The sequence below is a fragment of the Pipra filicauda genome, unplaced genomic scaffold (assembly GCF_003945595.2).
Source record: "Pipra filicauda isolate LSUMZ 115617 unplaced genomic scaffold, ASM394559v2 scaffold66_size7647185_pilon, whole genome shotgun sequence".
Lineage (NCBI taxonomy): Eukaryota > Metazoa > Chordata > Aves > Passeriformes > Pipridae > Pipra > Pipra filicauda.
The window spans coordinates 5750948-5777435 of record NW_024104831.1 but is presented as its reverse complement, the minus strand read 5'-3'; the positions used below and the strand labels follow the sequence as shown (position 1 = coordinate 5777435).

Here is a 26488-nt window from a genome sequence, read left to right as displayed (position 1 = left end):
AAGTGCATTACTTAGCCTTCCTGCCCTTAGTACATCCCGGCTTTATCACCCCCCTAAACCTCACAAACAAGTTAAAGAGAAGAAAGACTATTCACCGTTGAAACTGTTGACACTGCAACAAACTGCCAGCTTAGTTCAGCAATGGGCTTTATAAGGACCCAGACCCAACAGGGCTCCAGAGGCAATAGTCCCTGGAAGCACACTGTCTACCCACACTCACTGCAGGCCTCTTCAGACCTGCAGCACTGCCTGAAATCATGAGCTGAAGGCTCAGCCCTGCTCTAGCCTAAGTGCTAAATGACTACACAGGTTTCAGCTGTCCCTGGTGCAAAACCTATCACTCTTACTTATGTGCATATAATAAATGACCTGAGATTATTATACACATGCTCTAAACTGCCACGTTGCAAACCATGACAAATCTGACTAACATAATAAATGACAACATAACTCTTCTCATTACAGGCGCTGCCACAGCTACTTCAGTGCAAAGTTGTGATTATGTTGCAGTGTAATGAAGCATGTTCCAGTTTGCTGACAGCATTATGGTCTCTGGTAATTATCCTATTTTTCTTATCTCTGTGAGTCACAGAATAAACAGAACAAGCAGTAAGTGAGGATTTGCAGTTAAGATGGTGTTATATTGCCTTTGCTTTGACCAACCCTCTTGAGCTATGAGGGACATACAAGTCCTTGGGCAGAAATAGCAAAAATCAATTTGATGAGCAGTTACTTAGTTGCTTTTATCTGCTTGTTTTATCCTTTGGTAATCAATGACAGATTTTAGCTTTGATCTGATTGTTAGTAAGATTCAAAAACCACTTTTCCCCAAGTAAAACCAGTATATCAAATTACAGATGATTTAAAAATGTAAAAGGATATAAGGTAAACCAAGCTCCTCGAGACTGAAGAGAGTCCTCTCTCACCCAGAGTATGTCTTTACCCTATAGTATGTAATTCTAAAAAATTCTGAGCATGATACGAAACAATATATGAATTAAGTTAATTTTATTCTGTGATTTGAAGTTGTCTTAATCAAGCATGCTGAAGCCAAAGGAAAGTTGGTAAAGCTGAAAGTCAGTGGGAAGTTTCTATGTGTGCAGTACATTTGTGTTTCCAAGCTCTCTCTTTGCTGAGCTCAGCTTTGCTTCAGCAAGGGTTAGCTACTGTTTTAAGTCTGGAAAATTAAAAAGTCTGCCATTAAAGGTATATAGCCAGTTGTAAGAGAATTTATTTGACTGGAAATGAGGATTTAAAGTTCATTTTGAGGTCTCTTATTATATGTGTTACAAAAAATACTAAAAGGACTTCAAGTGATATTATTTCTACTAATGGTTCCATCAATGACTAATGTCTCAGTTTAGATCCTGTTACAAACTCCCCAAAATGCCAATACAAAAACCTTGCTTAATGACACTGTGACCTTTGTTTATTACTTTTCTGATATATGTGCTGTTTGTATGAACAAACTTCTTTCACCAAAATTACCTGGGAGGACATTTCATAACATTTATAGTTTTTGTCTTCAGGAGAAAAGACATCGAATGTGTTTTGTCTAGCACACATTGACTGCAAAATGTTTCTTCTGTCTGCCAGCGCTACAAAAATCTTCATGGAGACAGATACACCATTCCTTCACCTCATCAATTAAGTGCCAAAACCACTATAGGATGCTGATAGCTTCCTTTTCTTTTATTTGAAAAGCTGTATTAACTATGCAAGAGAACTAGTAAGGGATAGGAGCCTGCTTTAAGCACGACCTGCTTGCTTCACTTTAGTGTCCCCGGGAATTTCAAAGGTTTTATTTAGCATTTTGAGACAGGTAAATAGTAATGTACGGTGGCAATCAGAATTTTGATTTTATAGTAAATTTCACTAGTTTGAAGTTTATTTTCATTCTGAAGCAGAATAGAACACCACATGAAAACTTCTATGAAACCAATATTTGAGTAAAAGGCTGGATAGGAGATAAGTAAAGTAAAATGTTTCCCTTCAGTTTGCCTTCTTTTTCCATTCCTTCCAATATGATTCAACGTATTTAGAAATGGCAGTCATTTCAAAAAGAAAGGAAAAGACTAAAAGTTCCCAAGCAAAAATAAATTGAGTTAAGCTACCCCACTAATAAAATTAAATTCTTCATTACATGAATATTCAGCTTTGCTAAAGCATATTTTCAAATGAGAGAATATTACACCAGGGAAAATGATTCATTTTTCTATGATGCAGAACAATAGGATGCTCTGCTGCAGGGATGTTATGTGCTAAGGGAGAATGGAAGAGGCTAGGACTCTTCTCAGCCTTTTTGCTGTCTTTGGCGGATGACTTTTTTTTCCCAGATCTTGTGTACCTGACTGAAAAACAGTCAGGTGCAGTGTGCTGGTAGCCTGGTAGAGCATGGTCAATAGCCCATGGGGAGAAATTACACACTGTGGCCAGGAAGAAGGGATAGATAGAGGAAAGATTCAAGAATTTCCTAGATTCATGAAATACAAGGTTGGAAGGGACCTCAAGGATCATCTTGTCCAACCTTTCTTGGCAAAAGCATAGTCTAGAGAAGATGTCCCAGCATCCTGTCCAACTGGATCTTAAAAATATCTAATTTTGGGGATCCACCACTTCCTTGTGGAGATTATTCCAGTGCCTGGTTGTTCCATTGTGAAAAATTTTATTTTCGTCTCCAATTGGAAACATGATCTGATCAGTTGCATAATGTCCTTACACAAACAGATTAGCAAGGAGAAAAAGGTCAGATTTTCAAAGGTCCTTAGAATTTGCTGTTCCCACTGACTTCTGGTAGGAGTGGATAATGTTCACTTCCTCTCTAGCCATGCTTGAAAGTTGTGATTTTCCTCAATTTTTTTGGAGATGAATATGAAATTAAAGTAATATCAGTTCATTATGGCTTTCTTATAAGCATCACACACTAAAGTGAAACAGAAGAACCTCCAAGGAAATAAATGGAGATTGTCTAGGGACTGTAGCTATGGATGAGGATGAAGAGACCCATCATCATCTGTGTTCACCTTTTCAAAATCTTTAGACACAAGCTCAATGTTACCACTGAAAGGGAGGTCTGAGTACCAGGAGCAGAGACACAAGGAGACACAAATATGCATGAGGTATGGGGAACTCAATATTAAGCTAGACAAAGGTGGTTTTGCAAGGCTGTATGTCTTTCTGTAACCAATATTTTTGGCTGTCCTCTTTAAGGGATTTATACTTCATCACTGTTCCCAGAATAAGTCACCAGAGTCTGACTGGCCAGTCTTTCAGCCAATTTAAACTCCTGTAGTCCTTTGAAGTCTGCAAGGAAATACCAGTTTACAGCTGCCATGGGTCTGGCCCAAGGTTTCTAAATAAGAATAGACGTATTAATTACATATGGAAACAGTCATCAATTCCAGATTGCATTGAGAGACAATGGTTATAATTTAATTGTAGTTTTCCACTTTTCATGACAGTCCATGACATCAGCAGATTATTAAATTACAGATTTCTTTCTTAGCCCAAGATTCTATGCTATTGCTCTCTGGAAAACTAGATTAAATTAATTAAGAAAAAAGGTGTTAAACATTATGTCAAGATGAATAGGCCCACCTAAGAAAGTACTAAAGTATTACTGAATATCTATCAAAAAAATTTAATAAAATCAGAGGTATCAAGTCAATAAAAAAGCCATAATTTGTCCAAAGTGGGAAGATTGTTTGAATGGTCCTCCATTTATTTTCAATCTAACCCTAGAGCTTTCTTTCTCATTACAGACCTGAGGGGATACACAGAGTCCAGACAATTTTTAGTGTGAGTTTGTCAGTTCAGCCTGCTGTAAGTCTAAGGTTCTGCTAAAGCATTGGGCTTCAGTGAACACTTGCGCTTCTAGCTGCTCAGTAACAGACCCATTCAAAGCCTTAAATAGAAAGATGCTAGCATTTCACATCAGGAAGCAACGGCCACAATTTTTGTTTGCTTTTTAATACCCCCTCATGACTGTCCCAACAATGATGTGATAATCATCCTACTTAAACAGTAGCACTGTGTGGTACTGGAGCACCTCTCATAGACAAACCATTTTCTTTTCTCCAGACAGAAGTTAATGCCAGTCTCCCACCACTCTGGCAAGTGCATCCCTGCCATTTATAAAGCATAGCCAAAAACTTTAAAAGCTGCCAGCTGAGTAAAAGCATCGCTGCACATTGAAGCTAAAGGTTACATTAAGGAAAACATCCCTTCATGCAGTATTTACTAAGAAGAAAACAAGGCCTTTTTTTAGAACCCTATTGTTCTTTCCCACATAGGGGAATGGTTGCCTTGCAAGTTTGTTCCCCTTTACAGGCCTCAGAGAACAGAACATTTCTGCTTTCAAGCCTCCTCGCAGATATTTAACAAATACAATAACAGTCAAACTACAGACTGTGCTCCACCCTTGAGTGCATGCTGGTTGTGAGCAGGTGGGACACTGCCTAACACTGCAGAAAGCTTCTAGCAAAAATCAAAATTATCACCCTACTACCAGTTTGTCAGGAAATCTGAATTATTACCAATAAAACAATAGAGAATGTTGATCTGGCAGGTCTGAAATAGCAGTAAACTATTGTTGCACTGACCTCACTTCAGGTTGTTAAGGAGGACAGAGATGTTATGCTTTTCACCTAATTCCATCTTCCATTCAGTCCAGCCCCCTGGGCATTCAGGAATTCCCAACAGGCGCTTGAGAATAAAAAGCATCACAGGAAAGGACTTGTGATGCACCTGCAGACAACAGACAATCACTCATCCCCAGCAAGTGGCTAATGCTGCTGATTACTTCAGCAGGAACTCCAGGAATGGAAGAACAAAAGCTCATAGAGAAGAACAAAAACATATAGAATACAGAATTATAGAACCATGGGTTATCCTGAGTTGGAAAGGATCCACAATGATCATTGAGTCCAACTCCTGGACCTGCACAGGAGATGTAAACCTGAAGAGATGTAAGTTTAAAGGCATTTTATCATCCAAAATTCTTCAAATAACAACTGGCTTTTTTGAGAACAAAAGCTTTAATTGCTGGATTGTCTCTTGCCATTTGTAACAGGAGAAAATCTTTTTGTTCTTTTAATACCTAACCAGAGGCCACTCAGAGTCATGCTCTGAATCACATAACGCTGGAGGAAATAGCTGAAGATAGGACTGTTCTGGTGGTTTTGAAAATGGAATAGGCTTGTACTCCAAGATCTGTTCACAAAACACTGTCTGCAAGTTAGTAATTGGTGACACACTCAAGCTAAAGGATAATGTATTCCCATACAACTACATGGGTTGTATTGCTCATGTCAGACACGGAGCCTAACCCAGTTCTACCTCAGCGCATATGCTGGGATCTCATTTAGGGCTCCAACTCTTTACTTCATGAAAATATCTTCTGATAGTAACTCTGGATCTTCACAGGGAAAGACACAAACTCGTCTCTCACTACTGTTTGCTTGAATTTTTCAAGTGCATGTGCAACTTGATGAACTCAACTCTTGCAGCACATGGAAAGCCCTCGTAGGCTTGCTCAGGTTACTAAGCTGGAATTCAGTGGAATATTTCTTTAGGTAAATTCCACAATTGTCTTGTTGAAGTTGAGCACAGATTGATGAATGATCAGAGATATCATAAGAAGTTTAATTAGATTATGATTTAGTTTTTATGAAGTTATTCAATCTACCAAAAAATCTGAGTGATGCAAAACCACCACATCCTTCCATGAGTTCTAATTGATCTTTTGTTGTGCTGTAGGCTTAAAACCTGACATTTAGATGCTTCTCAGCTATCTCTTAGGGTAACTTGTATGACACAGGTTTTTTTCCTAAGTGAAAATAATGTTTCATTATATTGAATGTTAGTTATTATTTCCTTTCTGTTTAAGTACTGTTCTGGGAGATGTTGTGACAGTACATTAGGAGCACTGTGGAAGACACTGTATTGAAGGAGTGAGTGATCTTGGGCAAGCTGTAGCTGCTCTACTGAACCTTGTACTTAGGGTTTGAGAAGCCCAAATGTTAGTTAGCTTATGTAGATGCTGTAAGGGAATGTGCTGGAACATCCAGTGCTGGCCTGTGTTCTACTCTGGTGGGTGTAATGAAAGACACCTGTCAGGAGAAGGTATCTGATTTCGTTTGTTGCAAACAATAAAAGGTACCATTCTATGGGAGGGAGGACGAATGTCTCCATGGATGTGATCTACAGAGTGTGCCATGGGAAAATGCAGACGTGGTCTGTCCGAGGCTTCACGAAAGTGAGATCCCTGGTATATGAAGGGTCGTAAGGTTTGCTCACTATTTATATTCCTCTTTTTATTCTACCTAATTAAAACAGCTGTTTTATTACAGCATCTGTAACTGTGCCTTGCTTAGTAATATACAGAAAAACTTCTGCACCACCAATCCCTGCAAAATATCATGTCCCAGTTTATTGAGAGTCTCATCTATCTCAGTTATTCTCATTTTAAAATTTTGAAGAAAAGATGTCCTGTTTTGAAGACGAGGTCTAAGACTGATCATTAGGGAGAAGACAAGTGTTATTGCATTTAGATGAATTTTACAGGAAGAAAATCTTCAGAGATGAAAGCATAAACCACTCTACATTCCCATAGGGACTTAATACTGCCTTCCTTTATGCAACCAGGGCTACTGACAGCCTGATCTGCAGAGAGAAGATGCTGTCCTGGGACATTTTCCTCCTGCACTTTCCATTCCTACCCTCTGTGTTCCTAAAGGAATACTTCCCTTGATCCACAGGGTAGTCATCTCATTGTCCCGCCTTGTGGAGCCTCTTGCCCAAATATCACTGACTTCTCTGGGAATGGTCAATTCCTGGTGGCATCCCAGTAAGAGTCTGTGCCTTCAGACTGGTTAAAGGCAAATCATCTTTTGGAGGAGGGTTTTCAAGTTCTTCAGAGTGAGTCTAGAAATTAGATTTGTGAATGGCTTTTCATACTGAAACAGGTTTTATCTTGCTTACAGTCCGTAACTGTGCAGCCTTGTGTTCCACACCTACACACTTTTTCTGCAATAGACAGACACACTATTGTAAAATCCTGGCATTATTTTCAGCATTTTCTCTCTTAGTACAAGGTACACTTTTCCATCTAAAAGGTTTTCCACATCATATCCATTGGTTTTAAAATCATATATTGAATTATATTAAACTATTTCTTACAAGTAATAAAGTACAGTAATAATTTAATACAGTCATTGCTCAATACAGTAATATCTGGTATTACGAATAAAGCAAAGAGATTCCTACTGCTTCACAGAATCTAATACACTCTCTACATTTTAGAAGACTTTCATGACATGTATTAGTTATGTCAGTGGCCATTATGTCTGTAAGTGTATTTGAGGGGGAAATAAAAAGCACATTATAGTATATTTAAATAGCATACTTAATATAAACTAAAAATAAATACCTCTCTACAGAGACTGACTTCTCTAAATAAGACCTGTGCAATGAAGGTCGCCTGTAGATTAAAAAATGCCTCTATTAAAGTCATTGCCTCTGGGAATATCTCCCAAGTAAAAAGTTGAGACAATTAAAATTATACTAGAAAATTATTCTAGACAAAGGACTGGATCCAACATGGAACATAAACTCTCCTAGATTCAGTTGTATAGGACCTGGCCTCCATCTTCCTAGAGAAGTCATAGCCATGGTTGAATTACCTTGTACTCTCCTTGCTCTGTAGAGCAGGCACAGGTTTGTGCCCATGAGAAACTAGGACCTGTAGCTGCAAGTCCTCTCAGCTACCTCATGAGAAATGTCCGTGAGGATGTCTGTAAGACTTATCTCTTTCCAAAAGAAAGGCATCTCAGGTGGAGCAGTACAGAGCCGTCTCCTATCTCTGAGCTGCTGGGACTCCACATTCACCTGCTCTCACAAAAGAAGTACCAGGTGTTGTGTCCCACTCCACACTGACGCTCTTCTGGTGCTCCTTCACTTCAGTGACTGCTTAGCCATTGAGAATCAGATTCATTTCCTCGAGGACGTCTGGATCCATACATCTCTGATGGAGATAAGAAGGTACACTGAGCTGGGCTCAGTGAGATTCACATTGATGGTATGTGCCATAAGGTTACCAGGGAAGTTTCTTTGAGGATCTGGACCCATACATCAACTAGCGAAAAACAAACACAGGGCACTTCATTAGTCTAGAGAAAACCATGCACAGTAACCCATTAGACAGCTGATGCAAGGCATTGTAATTGCAGAGATCACAACTAATTTGTAACTTCTTACTGCTCCAGCTTTTAAAACTCTTTCCATCTGCTTCTTCATTGCACAAAGCCTGGAAGTACACCCCTAAAGATGGGTGAGCTACATACATATTACCACATCAGTGCTCGTCACAGTGAAAATGTCCATATTATTAAAGGTTTCACAGCTATTTAACTTTTGAGGAACATGTTCTACATTTTGCAACATGGCAGACTTATGTCTTTCTAACTGCTTAAACACTTTTGCTATAAGCTTTTTACATTAAAGTAAACAAAGGAAACTTTGACGTTTCTCTATCATTTAGCAAATGACAGCACTTCATTGCACAATCCTGAAGACATGCTATTTAGGGCATCATCATTCCTCTCAGAAAAGAGACATAATGCCAAACAAAATCTCTCCAGAAACCCTTAAAATGATTCTTTGAAGGAAGCACTTACTCAAACCCATTTGTCTTGAGGAATTACTTTTTAATTCTCTATCTCAAGCACAGCTGTAATCCACATATTCTCAATTCAATTTGTTGTTTAATGGAACTAGTTGATCAAATTTATACATTTAGAGTAAATTCTAATATCTTATTCTCTCTTCAGACAGCTGAAGTAAATGTTCCACTCAAGTTGACAATTCTGCAAAGGTGAATTGACATAAATTAGAGCCTTTACCTGTTTTTCTTTGTTTCTAAAAATTAGTTTAACTGATTTTATCACATGGGTATATTCTAGCACTGAAGCACTGTGTTTCAGTATGAGTTCACATGAATTAAAATGAAAATTCTTTTCTAGCAATCTTGGATTTTCTGCTTTCTTTGTCAAGCAGATCAGTAGCAGCTTTTCTTTCAAGGTGCTATCTCACTTGGCACCATAATGTTTTGATGGCAAAAGTGCAAAAAATTGCCTTTCAAAAGATGAAAACCAAAAGAAATTTGCTTCAATTTAGTAAAATCACTTCCACAGTAAGCAAAGTTCTCAGCTACTGCAGCAAGTCAAGAGTCTACTCCGACCTCCCACATTGTGAAACTAGTTTTCATAGTATAAGAAAATACACTTTTAAAAAGCTCTCTGACATAAACTTGCTGCAACTCTCCAAGCACCACTTCTTCTTCCCCAACAGACAAGAGAACAACAAAAGCTTCATTATGCCTATGTTTACTGGATGTATCTTCTTCCAGAATAGTTTTTATGGCACAGAGTACAGCAATTACAGAAATACTGAGGGCTCTGTGCATCCTTAAAAGGGAATGTGAAGACATGCAAGTGGAATGGAAAGCACATAGTGAAGATATGTTGCTTCTTGTAAACAATAGCATGCAAGTCAACCATGTAAGTCATCTTCCCATATCTTCAGTGCCCCAAGCATCAAAGTTATCTGTAACAGGATTAGTCCAAATCCCTATGCAGAACAGTGACAGAAAGGGACTAGAGTCTTTTAGGATGCTTCATGCTCACCTACCATTAACTAGACCATTAACTAAGATGGCACTATTGTAGAGTGATAATGGTAGCCTCCATGGCATGGGTGTAGAACTCCTCATGCCCACAGTCAGTGCTTTCCAAGGTGGAATTGCACTGCACTCCTGGGTACTTCTCTCAGAGCTCCCCTGAGCAGTACCATGAACAAGATCTGCCAGAGCTTTCTGTGATCTCAGAGAGTTGTGAGGAAACAGGCAAAACTTCTCAGGTCAAGTCTCAGACAGAAGGCTTCATTGAATACTAGCTGTTTATATTGTCAGAAGGACAAGCTTCTCCCGTTGGCCCAGAAAATTGGTCACAAGCCATCTGATGACCAACAGAGCCCTAAGAGATGTGTGGTCAGTAACTCTGGGGAACAAGACACTGAGACCACTGTGCCCTGGGGAAGAGCAGCTCCATAGCAACCCATCAAGATCTCACAAAATTATTGGGAGCTCTTCTTGCAAGCAGTGAAATAAGAAACAGGAAAAACATTATGGGTAAGGGTGTCTGCCCTGAAGCATCTGGGAGCAGTTGCAGTGCTGTATGAATAATCATGCTACCCTGTTCTGATCAGGATGGATTCATACTAGAAATGAAGCAAGCTTCTGTCAGATGCCTTGATTCTGGCACTTTAATAAAACAAAGTTTATTAGTAATACCTTAGTTGACATCCACTCCCTTTCCTGACATGGATTTAACCCGAGCAATTACAGTTTTATCTCCAACCACATCCCCAATCTCCTCTCTCTATAGAGACTGGTTCTGGCAGGATTTCTGTCCAGCTACTGTTTTGACACTCCTCCTTCCCTTTCTGTCATGGCAATCTTTTCCCCTTCAGCAAGAAACAAGTTACAATGCAGATAACATTTTCTCACCTAATAATGAAATCTCTTGAAAGTAACTCTAAGTTGCCCAGCTAGCAAAGGAGCCAAGGAGGCCAGAAGAAAGACCACTTTAGGGAAGAGGTTTTACTTGTCATGGTTGCTGTATTTGCTGCACATGCTGAGTCCACACGCAGTCTATTTTCTTGTTTTGGTTCCTAAAACCTTCTTAGGGCCAGCTTCCCTTCCCACCAGTTGTTTTCTGAAGTGCAACCATTGTTCCAATCACTGCAGGTCTGCAATCTCTCTCTACTGGAAGGAGTAAGCCAAATTAGATCTGAAGACAATTTCTTCCCACAAGGACACTAGTTCATATATTGGTGAGGCATTTTAGGGATCATCTAGGGATTTTTGCTGACGAGGATCTTCTCTCAATCCATGCCTCTCATCTTGAGAGGGAGGTTCATTCAGAATTAGTTCTTCTTCTGCTTGCGGTACAGACAAGTATGAATTTGGAAATAATTGCCATATTTTGCTTTAAATACCATATCACAGGATTCTCTGATGTTAGTCCCTAGAAGATCTGTACCAGTGTAGTGTCAGGGACTGGGGTGGTACAATGAAAACAAGGAAAACTGCAAGTCTATGCTGCAAAGACAGAGCTCTACTCTCAGAGCTACAAAAATTTAATCATGAAGCTAATGGGTTCTTCTGTTCAAACAGTACTTCACCTCCTCGCCATCTCATTCTGTTTTTACAGTAGGAAAAGACCTCCTTTTCATTCCATGAAGCTACAGAAAGAAGGAAATTCTCTGTGTAAGCCTATGGACCTGTCTCTGTCAGCAGCAGGAGATCCCAAGATAGGGTAGGTCTAATGCTGGTAGAACAGAAAGCATCTTACAAAGGGGTAAGTGATGGCTGTAGTAAAGGGACTTCCCTGACAGATACACACAGGCAGCTACTGACACAGGCAGCTACCAATGCTCACTAAATCCAGGAGAGGCAGTTATCCCAGTACAACACCCTCTGCTAGGACCCTGCCAATGCTGGGGCTTATGTTCCCAGCTCAGGACATGGGGTCAGACCCACAGGGACAGAGTATAGACATGTGGACTTACTTTAGGTGCCTGTAAGGACAATTCTGAGGCTCTGAGTGTGAGCCAGAGGGGTACAGCTGGAGGACATACATTGGCACGAGTTTACAAGACTGTAATTTTTACTTTATTGAGGTGGAATACAGACAGGGATGGGGTTTGTGCCCCACTTTGGGACATGACATTGGAGAATGAGACCAAGATTTTTAGATCTTTTGGGCAACGACTTTTTTTACTTGATGTCTGTACTTTTTCTTCAAGATCCTTGAGCTTTTATTTTGCCTTTGTGTTATGTTTCAGTAAGAGTAAAGAACAGTAATAACAATACATGAAGGTTCAGTGTAATGATATACTTTGTTCTATTTTATTTATTTTCCCAGTTGATCAGCTGTTTACTCAGATGGATCATATGCAGTTTTCCATAAACCATAGTAATTTTATTTGCTCTGGAGCAATACAATGTTGCAACAGTTCCTTCTAATGTATCACAACAGGAAGTTGACTAAAATCATAGTTCACTATTTAATATAGAGAACAGTCCTAAAGAACTGCATAAAGTTGCAGTGCAGGATAACTCACAGGATTCTGCAGATTGGGGAATTATATTACTTTTCATTTAGTATGGTAACTATCAATGCATTTGAGACATTCTTATTCTCTAAGAAGGGGTGTATAGACCATCCAAACACTGAAAGAGTTTTATTGTACTTGTTGACATCATAGATTTGGATGAGAAATCAGCACTTTAGCTGAAAATCTTGCTAAGAAACTCACCTTTTTCATTGTTCTTTTTGTTAATGCGCATCATTGGCAACCAATAGAAGTTTTTTTAAATGGACTAAATTTTCTAAATTATTCCTTCTGGAACAACTGCATTTTTGTAATTGATCATTCCTGAATTCAGCATATCCTAGCAGAGATTATTTTTATTACAGAAAACCAAAAAAAAATCACCACACTAGCAGACATCCTAACGCATTCCTTAAATCTGGAGATCAGCTTAGTGAACACCCTTATTCCACCTTTCAAAACTATTTCTGTTATCCCCAGGATCACACTACAATGTGCATGTGGAAATTGTAAACAAAGTGGTGCTGGTCTGACTGAAATGACTGTGACCAGACTTGAGGATGCAGTGGGATTCAGCAGAGTGGGTCTGGCACATTCTTTGTAGCTAAACCAGTTCCCAGGCGGTGTGTGAATGACTTGCATGCTCATCTGAAGAATTGTTGTATTCCTCCTTGTGAATTTTTTTGTGAACCGGGCCTGATTTCAGGTGGTTCACCAAGTTCTAGCTTGCGGGCTGATTAGTAGTCACTGATTAGCAGTCACTGATTAGCATTTAATGTATTTTAAGTAAAGCATCTCAGTGATATATTCCAGTTGTGTGTTTTTGCTCTGCAAATGGATGTTTTTTAAAAGCAAACCTAAAGTGGGACCTGACTCTAATTACAGTTCTGGAGGACAGGGAGGTACGAATTCTAGTATTTGTGAAACACCCAGGAGTTTCAACTGTTTGCATGAATAAAACAACAAGTCATTAAAGCACTTGCAAAAGAGAATAATATGTTACCAATAGTAGCTGTGTGACTTTATAATAAATATTCATAAAGCTATTAGTGCTTTATTTTTTATACCATTCCATTAATGTCAAATGAAACTATATCACAAACATGCACCTTAGTAATCACACAAAGATATCCTGGAGATGCTGAGAGGTATTAAGCAACTGGTAAGACCAACGAGTAAAATGTACTTCTAGGACTGAACTTGCTTGGGTGATCAGTTGGCAAATACACCAAAAATTAAAACATAAAAGATAATAATTTTCATCATGTGGCTGAACACAAATAACTACCTCTACCTTCAGCAGCATGAGACTGTTGGTTTGCACTAAGGATAAATCATTTATATGGGATGTCCTTTGTATGTCTTATCTTGTGAGATGCTACTGACAACTTTGAATGACAAAGTAAGAACATTTATCTTCATTTCCACAGAATTCAAGTCTTCCTGTTCACTCTTCTTTGAGCTGTGTATGGTCTTGAACTTCAATAGTATCAGCAGCTGGTTAGTAAGGAGTTGGCTGTCAACACAGACATTTAAACACAGTTTTATTTATTCAGTATTAGCTGGTCTCCCAGGAGGTTATTGTCCACTTCTGTGTTGTGATCAATTGTCTGCAGAAGAACACAATGCCCCAGGAGACTGACTGATTAGCTGTGTGCTTCCCCACACTGTTAGGTAGTGCACAAGATCATGCTCCAGGCCACTGAAACACATTCCTCCCTGTTGAGGAAACGAGCAGCCCCACTTACTGACGCAGAGAGACTTGGGACAGGGTGAGTTTGTAATAGAGAGGGGCAATTTGTTCACAGTGGTGGGCCAGACTCTGCCCCTGGGAATCCAAAATCTAGTATTCTCTATGTGACAATATTCACATTCACCTTCACCTAGTCACATACTGATGATACAGTTAACAGATAGAGAGCTACTTGAAAAAATCCCAGCAAATAAATGATTCAGACCTATGAGGAAGTGAATAAACTCCATCTGCTTAACAGCCATGCTAATGAGTGCATTACCCTTTTTTTCTACATGGCTGGTTCTTCAGTGAGCATATATATATTACATGTTTATATCACTTTGCAATTCAAGAGTTACATGTACATCTGCTGCAGACAGCCAAGGGGGCACCTTCAGAAAAGAGATTGGAAAAATTATAGATCTATGAGAAATAGTAGAGAATACTAATATGTTTAAATCCCACAAATTATTATTGCAGATATTGATTTATCCTGCAAAAAAATACTGTTAGCAAAAGAGAACTAATTTTAATATACCTGCATTGCCAAAAATGACAGAAGAGGGGTTATCTGATCCCAGAAAATAATTTTATGCTGCCAGTGATTTAAATCACATTGGCTTCATTAGAAGAGAGGAAACAAAATAAGGAGTCAAATTTATTTTGTCTGGAGCAAACAAATTTAATTTCCCTGCTCCCAAGAAACAGCAATGAAGGACAGAATTTTCAGGGCAATGAACTTACACAAGGCAAAAAGTGCCAGATCATTAATTAAAAATAAAAGGAAAATTAAGTGATGTACTGAAAATGAAGGCAAAAGTGAAGAGAGGCTTTAATTGAGGGATGAGTATGAGAAAAGCAATCGAGACACCATTTGGAAGTAAACAGGAGAGGTGACAGAGAATAAATCATCCTTCAAGAAAACCTCTCTCTAGCTCATTAAATACTTCAAAATTATTTATTATGAGCATTTCCCTTCTTGCTTTCCCGAGCTTTCTGCTATGTGCTCACGGCACTTGGAGTGGAGGAGCCCTGACAGGTTGATCAGTTCTGCCCTGGCCACAGGGAAGGGTAAGAGGCTGATAAACTAATGCACTACTGCATTTTCTGGTTTGCTGTACACTTGTAGTCACTCATCTCCATCCCCAAATCCACACAGACTCTTGTTTTGCTTTCTGATAGTGGTTTGCAAAATCTTACGTCTGCAATGTATTTATGATCTATGATGAAAGGCAAAGTGGAGTAACTGCGAAGGAAATTAGCAGTTATTGGTGTCATTGGGAGTGTAGTGTTCAGATTTCAGAGCCAACAAATATGCCAGTGACACACCTCTCAAACCTCTGCTCTCCTGGCACAACCTCCTCCAAGCATGTAACATTGCATAATGGACAGAGGCAATGCAACACAAAGCAAAGGCTGAGGATCTAGCCATTCAAAAGGGGTGTCCCATTCCAAGACTCACTCCACACTGCAACACGACACCAAGGCTTTTCTCCCAGTCCTGACTCTTCACCTTGTACCCAGCTGGGACAATGCAAGAAAGAGACCACAGTGTACACAGAGCGGTGATGTGAGATGGGACCTAAGCACACAAGACTGCATGGATGTGCCTGATGCCCTATTTAACAGACGCAATTCCCCAGCACTCAGAAAAGTTAGACTTAATCTTTAAAACCAAAAGCCTTCCTCTCATGATATCAAGGGATGCACTCCTCATTGCACAACTTGTGTGCTCGTAGATTAGAATAATTCTTCAATAATTCTTCCTGCTTTTCTCTAGTGCTGCCTGCTGCCTATGGGCAGAACCATTTAGCAGGTGTGGCCAGAAATGTTTATTCTTCTTCACTGCTTCCTCCATACATTTCATAATTTCATTGACACTTGTAGCTGATAGGACTTGGCTTGGGAGAGTCTTCAAACAATCCTTTGAAGAAAAAAGCTCCTTTCTCCACACTTCTACTCCACCCTCAGAATATGTTCCATCACCCTTCAAGATTGTCCCACATTTGAAAGAGAAAGTCTAAAAAAAAAACAACAAACCCAGAGCTTGGGACAGTTTCTCAGGCCAAGCAGCACCTCAGAGAGAGATAAAAGTTGCCTCAGTAGTTGGCTAGAGTTCTTTATTTAATGTAAATGTTAGCTAATGGAACAAAGCCAAAAAATTCTAAATATTCACTTGAGATTTACAAGTGTATTTTTCATATGTCTCTGTAACTAAGGCTGGGGTAGAGATGCACTATCCACACAGGTAGATGCTGGGACACTCCCACCACACTGAGCTGTAGATCAGACCCTACTGAGCCCTTCTAGACAAGTGAGGAGAGAGCAGCTCTGAGCTGAGAAACCCCGTTCATTCCTTGCATTTAAACCTTTACTGTTATTTTTCTACTTTCTCTATCTCACTCCTTCTATTTCCCCAGTTAAGTACTAGGCACTTGAAGCAATCCTCGTCCTACTAGGATTTATTAGCTAGTGCCCCAAAACTCCTTTTCCTAGAAAAGGAAATTTTTTTCTACACCCAGGAGTAAGGGTGGGTGGGAGAATGGATTCTGCTACATTATCAGTTTGAAAGCAATTGGTATAAAAGGATGAACACTAGTAGCTTCTGCTCCATTACCTATTTTTATGCACCATAAAGTGCCTAGTAGCTTAAACGTCATTATGCTACTGCAGGATTTGACAGCTTATGTCACACCAAAGAGGGCACTTGGGCAGATTTTGGGAGTGGGCATGGCTAAGAAATGAGCATTGAAGTAAGCAGAAGGGACCAGCTGTGCTGCAAATCTTTGTCTCCCTGAAAGGAAAGAGACATCATTGGTCTATCAGCTGCATTTTGCTCCTTTAACAGCATCTCCAACCTCTGCTGAGCTCCTGCCAACAATGAAGATTGCATCAGCATATTTTTTTCTGCAAGGTTTCTTTCGTGCTCCATGGCTTGTTCTAAAGTATCTTGAAACTAGATAAAGTTTTTTGTGGTTTCTGTCTATGCCTTTCAAAAGATGGGGAATAGGAATCTTTTACACAAAGTTACATGTTTTTCAGTGTGTGAAAAGTATTTTAAAATTATTTGAAATATTAATTTTCTGTATCAGAAATAGTGTGGCCAGCAAGACTGGGAAGTGATTCTTCCCCTGTACTCAAACACTCTGAGGCCACACCTCGAGTACTGTGTACAGTCCATTGAGATGCTGGAGCAAGTCCAAAGAGGGGCAACAAAAGCTGTTGAAGAGTCTAAAACACAAGTCTTATGAGGAGCAGCTCAGGGAGCTGGGGTTGTTTAGCCTGGAGAAAAGGAGTCTCAGGGGAGACCTTATCACTCTCTACAAATACCTGAAAGGAGGTTGTAGCCAGGTGGGGATTGGCCTCTTCTCCCAGGCAACCAGTGACAGGACAAGAGGACAGTATTAAGCTGTGCCAGGGGAGGTTTAGGTTGGGACATTAGGAAGAATTTCTTCACAGAAAGGGTGATTAGACACTGTAATGGGCTTCCCAGGGAGGCGGCAGAGTCACTGTCCCTAGAGGTGTTTAAAGAAAGACTGGATGTGGCACTTAGTGACATGGTATAGTTGACATGGTACTGTTTAGTCACAGGTTGGACTCAATGATCTCAGAGGTCTTTTCCAGCCTTATTTATTCTGTGATTCTTCGAAATTGTTAGAGATCATGATCAAAGTCTGCCTGTTTGCAGACCAAATTCCTTGGATGCAATATAAAGGCTATAAATATGAAATAGAGCTCCATTACTCACTTTGTCAGAAACAATAAGACATCTGCTTGTTACCACATTGATCTAATGTGGTAACATTAGATCTAATGTAATCTAATTACATCTAATGTAAAACAATTGTGAACCACTTTTAGAAGGCCAAAATATATATATGCAAATATATATGGAAACTGACTTTGCCCTCACATGAATTATGGTTGTCCCCAAGTCTGCATCCCACATCCCACACAGTCATTCTTCCAGCTCCCTCAAACAGTTGGGAAATGAGCCTTTTAGTTTCTGACAAGGGAATTAAACGGTGTTTAGGCAGAGGGAATGAATCATCCTACGGAGGTGCTGGGTTATCCCCACTGAGTACAGAGGGACTTTAGGAACTAGTTTATACTAAATGTCCAATGTCAAATAATGATACATGGAAGTAGGTCAGTAAAGTTTGTATCCAATATTAATTAACCATACAAGTGATTTGTTATTTTATTATTCCTACACGATACAGTCTGTAGCATCTCCTAAGTATGCCTGGACTCATAATGAAAATGCTGATGATTTATGGTAGAAGTCTTGCTACCATAGTAGGCCATAGACATGACTTTGCTTCAATTTTACTTTTCAGAGTCTTTATGCTGCAAATGAAAAACCTTTGTTCAATACAAGCTGAATTACAAGGCTAAATACTATGAGAATGGAAGTTATTGAAAATAGTATCATTAATTCATAACCCAGCTTTTATTTTAAGATTCTTCTTAGCCTGAAAGGTCACTGTGCAAATTAGCCTTAGTATTATGATTTACCACTGTGAACATATATAAGCTAGCTAAATCACCTATAGAGCTCTATTAATGAAGTGTGGGGAATAGACAGCAGTTGTAAGTTTACTTGGCTTGCCACTATGAATATTAATGAAGTCTGGTGAGCAGTTGTTTTGGCTGTGAATGGTGTTACTAGGTGTAAAACTGTAAATACCAATGATGGGGAAAAGACAGCCTATTTAGTTGTGACTTGTGCTCTTTTCTAAGCAACTATATATATTTCACCCTTCAGTGTTTTGATGGGGGTTAAAGCAACGGGCTCAGCCTCCGCTGCTACTACAATAAAACAGTATTTTGACAAACATGTCCATCCAAAATCCGTGAGGTAGTTCCATTTAACAGTTCCGAACACAGCTCTGTTTGCCAAAGGCTGTCTCAGTCCCACCATCGGTGCTGCATTTCAGGGCTTTTAGAGGAGGATGTATCCGCTGAACTTTTGGCAGCCCCAGACATACATCTTGTACTTTGCGCTATAAGCAGTGCAGATGGCAGCACTTATGTTTAACTTTACCCACTGCTTCCCATTGTAAAACTTTGGTTTCAGTTGTTCTAACATTTCCCAGAGTTTTCTGGTGTGGCTGCCCCCAGCTCAGGTTTTCTCTTCATCTGTTTCTATCAGTGCTGCAGGGAGGCCATGGGCCATCCCTGCATGTCAAAGGGAGGGCAGCATCCTCTTTGCCCTCATTCCCCTCTGAAGCCTCAGATGGTGCTCCATCAGATCTGATCTGGCAATTCCGTGCAATTACTGGTGTAAATCGGGCAGAGCTCCTACTGTGCAGCTTATGGAAGGGTGAGTGCAGTGGTAGAGTAGGGTGCAGCCTGAAAATCCACCTAGTCTTCCAGTATCCTCTTTGATTATGTAGTGTGTGTAAACATTTCCTACAGAAGGATTCTCAGGCTGACTCATACTGTTGCTGTATTTATGAACTTTCCAGTGCTGTGCTGTTAGACACAAATGTGATGATTTCCAGGAAAAAAAACCACTGGAATGGGGAAACTGGGGATATGAAAAATATTCAAGAGGACTACTATTACGAGCAGTTAATCAGGACAGGCTAATACTTCAAGGGAACTGAATTTCCTTTATTTTGTACATTTGCCATTGAGTTTCTACAACCAGGGAAGGAATGTGAGCTTCTGGAAGAGGGTAGCGAATGCTTGCTTTCACACTTGTTACGTTTGGTGGCTTTTTTTAAGAAGGAGCAAGAATGGATATCAGAAAGGATATTGAGGTGCTGGAGCGGGTCCAGAGAAGAGCAACAAAGCTGGTGAAGGAACTGGAGCATAAGTCCTATGGGGAGAGGCTGAGGGAGCTGGGGTTGTTTAGCCTGGAGAAGAGGAGGCTCAGAGGTGACCTCATCACCGTCTATAACTACCTGAAGGGAAGTTCTAGCCAGGTGGGGGTTGGTCTCTTCTCTCAGGCACTCAGCAATAGGAGCAGGGGGCACGGGCTTAAGCTCCGCCAGGGAAAATTTAAGTTGGATATCAGGAGAAAATTCTTTACAGAGAGAGTAATCAGGCATTGGAATGGGCTGCCCAGAGAGGTGGTGGATTCACCATCCCTGGAGATTTTTAAACGCAGATTGGACGTGGCACTGAGTGCCATGATCTAGGAAATGGACTGGATTTGGACCAAGGGTTGGACTCGATGATCTCGGAGGTCTTTTCCAACCCAATCGATTCTATGATTCCATGATTCTATGAAAATCTACCAAGAGAAACAATTTTGGAGAAGAGATCTGAATTAGGAGAAGAGGTATTGTAGGGCATTAAAAGGAGTACAGGAACTGCAAACTCTCACCTTCATCAGAAATGAGAAAGCAATTCTTCAAGATTTCTTTTTCCTTTTTAGACTTTTGTTTGAGAGGTTAGGTAAACACAGCTATTTCTAGATCTCCAGTAATGAATATTAGATGAAACTACATTTTCTAATAATTGTCCAAGACTTCATGACATAGCTTCTATCTTTATTTCAGTTCCTGTAAAGCCTACATTTTCTGTAACAATCACAAAACTACACTGAACATGTCTTTTCCATGTCTTTCTTTCTCTTTTTAGTTTATGGCAATTTTTTTTCAGAGTGTTTCTATTAAAAAAGAAATGGCTTTAGAAAATTACTGTAATCCAAATGGAGTTTTAACTATAGTACCAATAATATAACACTTTGACAGAAGAAAAGGAGCATGAAAAAATGCAAGAAAAAGTCTTTACTGAACTTTCTTCCAGGGGTACAATGGTAATAGATCCACGAGTTTCTGGAACCTGTTAACAAAATGAGTGGTTTTGAAGATTTGTCTTTAAAGTACAAGTATGAAATTGTGAGTTTCTTGTATCAAGACTGTGGAAAACAGGCTGTAATAATATCATGATGTTGCTTGAGAAGTGCCAATTTAACCAGACTAAACTTTCTGATAAAGACTTTGAATCCTAGCAGGAAAATTTCTTAGGTTGCCTGATATTGTATAAATTGGGGATATTGTAAAAATTTCTAATCCAGATAAAGTCTGTTGATTTGTAAATGAATTTCTATCTTAAAGCATGGAATGTATCCTAACATCCAAAAGTTCATTAGTGTTAAGGATACTTATACCTACTCCAGACATTACTGTCTAGAACAGCTTCAGTATATAGGATATGGATTAAACAATTGCATTATACTGATACTTTTAAAATACTTTTCATGCAGATGTAATTGTCTATTATATATTAACAATTCGTATTAGTGCATATTAGTTTGTCACATTCATCAGCAATATCACCATCACTCGTGAGTCTCTGTGTGTTTGTGTCTATTTGTATGGGAGGGAAAAACTGACAATCGAGTCAGGGCTCTTTGATATGGTCTCATGATTAGTCTAATACCTAAAAACAAACAAACAAAAAAGATATAGTTGTCTATCTTTATATAATGCTACTATACAGGATCACATTCTTAAAACACCATGTAATTCCCTTTTGGTTTTTCCTCTCTAGATATTAGTAGCCTTGTTCATCTTGTCCTTTTACTCATTTGTAATCATCTTCACACCAGTAAGTTCATTCCCACAGTGAGGCCTCACAACCACATCTGCTTGCTCCACACCCTACTGCCCAGTAATAGCTTTCAGGGAAAAATCTCACACAAAGTGAGCTCTCCTTCCTCACATTTAGAGCTACATTGCACTGGATAAAACCATGGCCAACAGGTATTAGCATTCTTCATACTGCTTCACTTTGAAGTGCTGAAAGAAATGCCTCTAGATTTTATTTAACCTTTATTTGACTGCCTAATATGATTATGACACAGCTCTCTACATATTATGACCAGTAATTATTATTTGCCCACAGCTCATTTCTGTGAAGGCCCAGTTTTCTGTATAAAAGAAATAAAGAACAAAAGTAGTTTTAGTTTTAAATGTCCGTTTGCCAAAGGAAATTGAGAATCTTCTCTACCTGACTAGGCCAATTATCAGATCCTCTGCCTGCCACTCACCTGGAGTCCCCAAAGCACCTCACATCATTATGAACTCCATGACTTCAAACCAGATGGCAAAGACTCTGTATATATTTTTATTATATATATAAATAAGGGTGAGTCTGAGGTCTGAAGAACAGGGATACATTCAAGTAGGCAAATTGTTCAGTGAGCAGGCAAATACATGCATTTGATTTCTTTAGGTTCTATTTTATTTTAGTTTTCTACAGACACATCCTGTGGCCTTCTTTCCAACAGGGAGCAGTAATTTCAGCCTTGCTGTTAAAACAGGCACTTTGTTTTCCTAAAATTTAAGGAAAATCTTTCAGGGGTCATTACTTTTACCAAATTTGGTTGGAATTGTGACTATCATGTCGAAAAATGCTCATAGTGGGCTGAAGGACTGATGCAGAAACATACAGACATCATGATGATCTAAGCCTTATTTCCTAGGAAGCTGAGCTAAAGCTTACAATGAACTAATAAATTATTACTCATTCCAAATCACATTTCTCATATGATCTATTCTTTTATGAGCAGAAAGGGATATTAGGCCCATAAATCCTTTATTCATTGACAAGATAACAGACCTGTTAACATAAAAATGTTTTTATTTTACATATGAAAGGTCTTTTAACCAGTTTAATAAGAAAGCATTTATCTTCTCTTTTTTTCTATTGTTTTAGTGATTCAAAGGCAGAAAAATCTTGAATTAATTAGAGAATGAGTTAGTTACTAAATTAATTATCCTGCATATTACTTTACTTTGAAATATAAATGCTGGTGCAAAACGGATGAGAATGAAATTCTACATATAAAATGTTAATATGGAGGGAATGGTTTAATCAAAGCAGAAGAATGATTGTTTGGTAGCAGTAGAGGTGAAGGAGAGAAAAGGCCTTCCAGGCCCCCAATTTAAATCCTCTTTAAATGAAACTGGGTCCACCCTTGACAAAGCAAACTTATGCTACGTACTGGCACGTTTGGCACATTGTATTTAATCACAACAGTATAGCATCACTCTGCATTCTTATTTCCAAACATGATTTGGTGGCTAGAATCCAAAATTGCTTGCTTGCTTGCTTGCTTGCTTACTGTCTTTGTGTATCATCTTTATTATGCAGACACTCTCAACACATTTGCAATGAGTTCCCATATCCTTCCTATTTTTAAGCAGCTCAGGTGCTTTTGAAGTAGTATGGAAGCTGACCACTTTTCTTGTCATATTTCTTGTCCATTCCTCTTCTCACGGCGTAATTTCTGTTGAGCAGCTCCCGATCTTGGCAGTGATATATGGCCTTGAAAAATTTATTTGTTCTAAAATGTTGAACAGTGATTGCAGTCAGTTGAGACACATTGATGGCATCGGCAGCTTAGACACTGCAGAGCCCATCACTGAGAGGAAGAAACTGCAACATGTTTTAGGAATAGCAAATGCAGCTTTGAAGATCAGTTAACTTTCTTCACCAAGACAGATTGTTTGAGTGGAAAAAACTCTTTTTACATATTTTGTGCTTCTATTGTATCATTTTATAATGTCCTATCACAGCACATTAAACTGCGCAGTTTACCTAACATGGCGGTCTGCTCATGATTTAATGGATTTTCTTTTTTTTCTCTCCATTTTTTACCTACTCTATTAAAATAAAACCTTTCCAGTGAGAATATCCACCACATCCTGCTTGTATGAACTATCAGGAAGATGATTTTGTCAGCGCTTCACAGAGTAGTGTATAAAGCCCTCTCTACTGAGTAAGGTAAGGTGATTTTACATGACACAACCTTCTTAGACCAAAACCAGGGTTTCTGACAGAGTAATGTAATATATGACTGCATTGGAAAACATTATTTTCTACCCAAACAAGGTGGAATATATGAAGGATAAACATTTCAGAACTAATGGGATCAAATCCTCACTATTCCTATTTACTCTGATTTAAATATAATTCTGAGCTTGCTTTTCCTTCTAGAAACCTGAAAATTCTCATGTACATCCCTGAGGGCAAATTGGCCAGGCATTGAAGCATTCAGTGAAAATGGGAATTTGTAATTCTCTTATTTTGAAAATAGAAGATGTAGTCATTCTCTAGTGTTTGAATGCCATAGTCAACATGATATTGATTAATTTCTCTGTAGGATGCTTGAGGCACCCTAGTGATAGGAATAAAGCTGTGTAACTGTATCCATATAATACTTAATTATGGTAAAATGCCATCACATAGGCAATGTCTATATTACTGGGTTTGAGATGCAGACAGATTCCTGAGTTCAGGTACAAAACTTAGCCACATACCAGCTCTGTCTCACAGCAAAACTCAAGTGCTCACCACCAGGATGTGCAAGAGGAATCACAGAAGATGTAAATAGGTTGCATGTAACTGATGGCAGTCCCGTGGCATATCACAGTGTGCATCAGAAGGTGACTCAAGACACTAACTCAGGGCTCCTTGGAAAGGTAGCTCATCCCTACTGTCACAGGACAAATCGCACCCTGGAGTGTCCCTTAGGCAAAAACAGTTTTAAATGCTCATTTGTGAAATACAGCCAGTCAGAAAAGGATGAGAACAGAGCAGGAAATTTGTATCATGAATCTTCAAGAAACCAGAAAAGTACTATTGCTCTATGCAATTATAAATATAATAGTTCCTTTTTGGAAAGAAAGAAAAAAAATCATATTTTAATATTACCTTATTGCTATATTATGTTATATTCAGACCATCTACAACTTCAAGGAAATTACTATGTACAAGACAGTGATAAACGACTCAAATAATCCGTTTCCCCTTGTGAGTAGAAATAGTCACCATAACCATTTCTCTCTCTTTATTGTACTAGCAGCCCTGGACAAGCAATGGTTCTTTTTGCCTGTGTAAATATAGCACAGCAGCCCTGATCACTAGTGGAACACAGATGTGTCCCTAAGTCACAAACCCAAAGTGCAAAAGCACTCCCTGCCCCCCACGTCTCCCTTTGCACAGGAAAGACAGCACTATCTTTTTTGAGCTCTTTTCAGGTCCACTGTTCATGCATCATCTTTCTGTTTATCCCAAACAAAAAATACCTTAATTTAAAAGGAGTTTCTTTTTTTTTTTTACTGATTCTCTGCTGATGTGCTAAAATGTTAAGCCAAGCAGCAGATCCTTACCACCTCAACAACTGCAGCACCAGTTCTGACATGCAACAAACAGGTCCTTCTGTTAGACCAGGGCACTTTTGTAACAGGAAGACATCCAGGTTGAAAACAGCATATTCTTCACTCAGCAGTCACCAGGCTGACTGGGACATGTGGGGCAATGGTTGCATGTGAATAGCAAGAAAAGAGAGAGTTTGAGACGTGTTTCCCAAACCAACTCCACCCGTGTCACTGATCTTGCTGCTCATTGTCAAGTGCATCCCTTTCCACCAGAGAAGAGGTTGAAAAGTACCTCTGAACATCATCCAATTCATCCCTTCTCAATGCTAGGGTAACTTCAGAGTTAGACCAGGGATAACAAGGCTGCTCTGAGCTACTTAGTCATGGACAGACTGAGAGTACACACTCTTCTGCTTCTCAAGAAGTTATTTGTATCTCAAGAAGTTATTTATATCACTACATGGAAGGGGATCATCTTCCAAGCAAAGATTCCACTCAGCTAGCCAACTGGGACAGTGTATTTTCTGATCATGAAATCAGTGTAAGTTAAAGCAACTCTAAAAACTTTTCTCCAAGTCCCAAACTATTCTGTTTCCTCCAAGCAAGTATCACCTCCTGCATGCAAGCATGAGCTGCACTTCTATCTTTAGCTCTTACCCTGTCTTGCTCCGCTTGTTTCTTCCTCTTCTTCAACACTTTTCAGATTCTCAAAGGGTGGGAACCCCTCTCCCATAATGAGACCAATCTAGTGGAAGTACTGGTCTTCAGGACTGGCCATGTGACTGAGAGTAACTTGAAGTGGTTTCATTTATAGGTGATTTTTGTCATTTTGGTGACTCCCTACCAGCGTCTTCTTCCCTCTAGAAACCAAAAAAAATTTCTGTAAGATATTGTCTGTATACAGGGCTGTATGTGACTGCTTCATGACCATCTTCATGCTTTAGTTCTGTTTGCCACCTTCTGTTCCTCAGAACTCACATCTTTTTCCACAGATCTTGGGAGCACGTGGCAAATATGACTTTATGAAGACCCTCGGAGTGCAGAAGACCCAGAACTGCTTGCGGTATCAGAGCTTCTGTTCATGATGCACAGCTATAGCAAAAAAATTACAGACTCATCTCTGTTTAAGAGGAAGTACCAGATAAATCTATGCATGTTTTGACATCAAGGGGATTAAAATGGTGCTTATGCATGCTCTCCTAATTACTGCTTTACTTCTCTGAAAAGTCACAACAAAATAATTTATGCTCTCAAAAAGGTACAAAAGAGATAAAATGCCTTTAAAGTAGAGGTAATAGTTACAGTGATGGCAAAAGTATTCTAGCCCTTAGCAAATGTGTTTATTGATGTTTTTAAGAGAAAAGGATTTTTTTCACCTGGTGTTTGTTTTCCATGTTGTACATTTGACCATGTGTATAGAGTTTGGCTGTACATTAATAAAAGACATGTAATCAAA

The 26488-nt window shown here is 39.2% G+C and overlaps 1 long non-coding RNA gene across 1 annotated transcript; it reads left to right on the top strand.

Moving 5' to 3' along the window:
* The first annotated feature begins 479 nt into the window (after positions 1-479).
* Positions 480-26488, top strand: LOC120324727. The gene is made up of 3 exons (XR_005566245.1): positions 480-555; positions 23559-23656; positions 26025-26488. It is a non-coding gene; the product is annotated as an uncharacterized LOC120324727 (long non-coding RNA).